This window comes from Neophocaena asiaeorientalis, unplaced genomic scaffold, assembly GCF_003031525.2.
Source record: "Neophocaena asiaeorientalis asiaeorientalis breed wild unplaced genomic scaffold, Neophocaena_asiaeorientalis_V1.1 scaffold108, whole genome shotgun sequence".
NCBI lineage: Eukaryota > Metazoa > Chordata > Mammalia > Artiodactyla > Phocoenidae > Neophocaena > Neophocaena asiaeorientalis.
Window position 1 is genome coordinate 3,842,261 of NW_020173770.1, and position 4,751 is coordinate 3,847,011.

The following is a 4,751-nucleotide window of genomic DNA, read 5'->3' on the forward strand; positions in this document are numbered from 1 at the left end:
AAAAAAAAAAAAAAAAAAAAAAAAAAAAAATCTATTCAGACATTGGAGAGAAAATATGAAGATACCATTTGTTGTCTTCAAATAACTCATTCCTCCCAATGAGTTTGAAGGAGGGCTGTGTGATCTCTCCCCTGTGGGTTGCTTTGGTTTTCACCAGTATTAAAAGTGGCTTTGAATGGGGAATTGGAGTAGCTGGCCTAGAGCTGAACACCCAGCGGTGCAAAGTCAATGATTTTTGAAGGCTTGCAAAGGGGGAGAAAATGAATCTTGTAGATGAATATGGCAATGTGGTTGGTGCCACTGCTCCAGTTTTCTCCTTGGTTTTGCCACTGCCTTTTGGAAAGTTAGGAGAAACATCAAATTATTGTAGTTTCCAAACATTGTATAGTGAAGCGGCAAAAAAGTTTTTTCCATTTACAGAAGAGAAAAAGTATACAGTTTTGGTAACTCCAGGGACCAATTTGGGGAAATTAAACAGGATCTGATGCTTCATGACAAAATGTGTACATGGAAAGTGAAAAGTGAAGGCCTTCCGTTGACTTTTGTGCATGTAAGGCCAGCCATGGGAGAAAAAGTATACCATACGAGAAAAGATCGTTGATACCTTTTCATTTTATTCATCCATTGAACAAATAACTATTGAGAACCTGTAACTGATCACTGAAATGATCACCCCTTTTCCATGCATTGATGCTAAAACCCAGCACAGCTGAATGATTTGCAAGGGAATGGGGTTCATCAGGTAAACTTACATTCTCTTCCTACCTTAAAAGGTGCAGGATCCCATAATCAGCCATATTATTCCCAACTCTTTTGTTTTGTTTTAGAACCCCAGCGGGTAGGGATTAAGAGGAGGATAAATACATTGTGTCATTTCTACTACAGCCCTTGTGAATTTCACACTTTTTTTTTTTGCGGTACGCGGCCTCTCACTGTTGCGGCCTCTCCTGTTGCGGAGCACAGGCTCCGGACGCGCAGGCTCAGCGGCCATGGCTCACGGGCAGCACGTGGGATCTTCCTGGACCGGGGCGCGAACCCGCGTCCCCCGCATCGGCAGGCGGACTCTCAACCACTGCGCCACCAGGGAAGCCCCCCACACATCTGTTTTAAAAGGATGATTGTTTAGATGCTCTCACAGCAAGCACTGTGCCTCTGAGAGAAAACTTCAGCTCCCACCTGATGAGTAAAGCACCCGTAAATAAAAATGTCATTTTCCCCAAAAGGGAAATCAAATTATGAATTCAGAAATTCATAGTCATCTGTTTTTATTGTCGCCTAATGCTTTTAGTTCTGCACAGGCCCTGCAGAAAATCAGCTCTGAAACTGCATAATTAGGATGTCTTCCATAGTCGTAAATGCTAATCTTATTGGAGAAGAGATTAAGAATTCATAGGCATAAATTCCTGGCATCAGGTACCTATAGTTCCTTTTCTTTTTGAATAATTCATTATTTAAATATTTCATTGGATACCCTATACAACCCTACATGTTGTATCAGGGGCAAGGGAGAAAGAAGAGATTAATTTCACATATATTTCAACACTAAATACCTTCAAGGCTTATTTATGTTGATTTGGTGTCACTGAATTGCAATTGCTAACAATGGTACAGCTTTAGTTAGTTACCTCAGGGACCAATTTGGGGAAATTAAGTAGGATCTTCTGCAGGACATTAATAAGGTCAGGGAACTAACTTTTATAGATGACTGAGTATTTGGTTTAAGAAAAAAACAGCAAAAGATTCAGGTAGTTGTTTTCCAGAAAGAGTGATGATTATTTGCAGTAAATATGGCTTCAGTTAAGGCCTCCCCTTCTTGGCTGTGACACTTTATGGCAAAATGTATGCACAGAGAGTGAAAAGTGAAGGCCTACGGTTCACCTTTGTCCATGCAAGTTCAGCCATGGGAGTTTGGCAGCCCATCAGGCATCCTTGGAGACTGCAATGTCCTTTCTTCTTGAGGGTTTCTCAGGGTCTCCATCAGCCGATGCAAACCTCCCTCATTGGGAGCACTCCCTGTGCTCTTGCTCTGGGGACCTGCTTGTCGGGCATCTGTCCCACTGCTGGGCGGTGAGCCCTTTGTGGAAGCAAAGTGTCCCTTTCATCTGCGTGTCTCTGCTGCCTGTACAGCGCCCGGCACCGAGAAGCACGTCATGTGTGTTTGTTTAATAAAATAATGGATTTTCAAGGACTAGCCCAGACTCTGTTGGTTGCAAGTGACAGAAACTCCAATAGTTTAAGCCAAAGGAGAAAGTAGTAGAAAGATACTAAGAGAAAGTATAATTTTCTAAATATATAGTTTATTTATTCAGGTGTACGGCAAAGTGATGCAGTTATGCATATACATGTATCCATTCTTTTCCGAATTCTTTTCCCATACAGGTCATTACAGAACACTGAGCAGAGTTCCCTGTGCTACACAGTAGGTCCTTGTTGGTTATCTATTTTAAATATAGTGGTGTGTATATGTCAGTCCCAGAGTTTCACATACACTGACTACCTGACACAAAGTTCACACCAAACTGCTTGGCGGGGAGGTTATCTCTGTTTTGCATTTGGGGAAGTCGTCAAGGCTGTCCTGCCCTGGTTCCGGTCACCACTGCATGGTGGAGGGAGTCCTAGAATTGGGCTCTCATGACGTCCCGTTCAGTCCATTTCTCCTTAACCATCTTCCTTACTTATTATTCAAATAATATGCCTGGCAATTTACCACTTTGAAAATCTTTGCCTTTTGAGGGTGACTACAGCTGGGGTCTGTGGAGCACACGCCCAGTGCCAGGCTGCCCCAAGCCCTTTACCCGTGCCAGCCCTCCATCTCCGCAGAAGCCCAAGGAGGGAGGCACTACGGTGACCCTATGAAACGGATGGGGAGACCGAGGCAACGGTAGTTTGCAGTTCACCCGAGGTTGCAGGGCCAGTGCTGGGAGCCCCAGAGAGAGCTGAGTCTTCTGACTCAGAGACTGTGCTTCCCGATGGGGCATTGATGGGGCTGTGGAGATGGTGGCCCCGCTGGGAGTGAGCGTGCTAGTTCCAGGGCTGTTGCAAGGACCTGAGCCCCTTCCTCAGCCGCCCAGCCAGGAGGAGGCTCTCTCTGCAGGGGCCCTGCTGCCTCCCCTGGGGTGGGGGACGGCCCTGGGCGGGAAGCTGCTCTCTGCTGTGTCCACGCACGGCCTGGATTGACCCACTCTTACATTCAGGGGTGTCAGAGCCGCTAGGGGCTTGTTGATAACTGAACTGAAGCGCAGGGGAGGGGCTTGTCTGTAAGTCATCACACGCTACTGTGTTTGGGGCCCCATCCCCTGACTGTGCCCTTTCAATCCCGCTGACTCTCCACCAAGCGTCGCCCCCTCCGGGCCTCTGTCCTCTTCCTATGATGAGGGACCAAGTCCGACGGTCCTGAGGTTTCCGACCAGTCTTACTGACCAAGAATTCCCGAGACCTGCTGAAGGTCACACTGACACCGAGGCCCCCTAGAACCCAGTTCCTCTGCCGGGTTTCCGATTAACCTCTCTACCCAAAACATACCCACGTGTTCTCCTCAAACGTGATGCGTATCCGAGAAAAGCGGGGGGATTGTACTGGGCGGAGAGGGCGCGCAGCTGCCAGCGCTCAGCTGTGACCTGGAGACCTTGAGTTTGGGACCAGAGCGCGGGGGTCAGAGGTCGCGCTCCGCCATCAGGGTCGGACAGGTGCTGTGGTCTTCACGGCGGAGAGTGAGGCAAGAGGTGGTGGCGGCCTTCTCCCCGGGGCCCTCCAGGCCCTCCGGCTTCGGGCTGGTGGGTGAGCTGGGGGCCCGGGGACTGGCAGGGGGCCGGGCCCGGCCCTTGAGGCGGCCGCGAAACTCTCCCCATCCCCGCCTCCGAGACCTCATGGGGGCGGCCGTGGTCTCCACGGGTCATGGTTCTTGGGGCCCAGCCCCCTGTTTGGGCGGCCTGAGGAGCCTGAGGGCCGGGGGGTCCTGGGCGCCTGCCTCCCTCGGTGATGATGGCTGGGCAGGGTCTGGGGACCTGGCCCTGAGGGCGCCGCCAGCTGGGAGCGGCCTCTTCAGCCGCGCCTGGGCATTGGCGGGAGGACCCGGACTGGGTGCTGGACGAGGGCTCCCGGGGGGGAGGGGGTGTAACCGGCCCCCGCAGGCACCCCTTCCTCTTAGCCAGGCCTGGCCCTCAGAGTGTGAAAGTCGAGCCTTGGGACCTGCCCTCTGTTGTCAGAACAGAGAATCACATTTGTTTCGGTGGAGATTTACAGGAGCAGCCTGACTGGACCTCAAGAACAAAGGATCTGACACCAAGAAGTTTGCAGCTAACCACGCCCCTCCCTCACAGCTTCGGGTTTTAAAGGCATGAGCCACCGTCTCCTTCTGCGGCCCTGCAACAAAACTTTCTCTGCTCCAAACTCCGACGCTTTGGTATCCTTTGGCCTCACTGTGCATCGGGTACACGGACTTGCATTTGGTAACAACGTGACTGCTTTCGCTGGTGGCCGCAAAGGCTGGTTAAAGCCCAGCCCTGTCTGTGGTCAAGGGAAGAGAAAGTCAGCCGTGACGATCTTAGGAGCCTCCGTCGCCACTGCTGGCTGACACGGCCTATGACAGGCGGCTCTCACCAGCGGCCAGCACCCCTCAGCCAACCTCTCATTGCTAGTCAAAGCAGTTGGATGGGCAGTGCACTGGCCTCTGTGTTGCCTAGGGTCCTTTGGTGTGCTGTGGTGACAGGAAAGACTTGGCCTTTTTTTTTTTTTTTTTTTTTTTTTTTTAA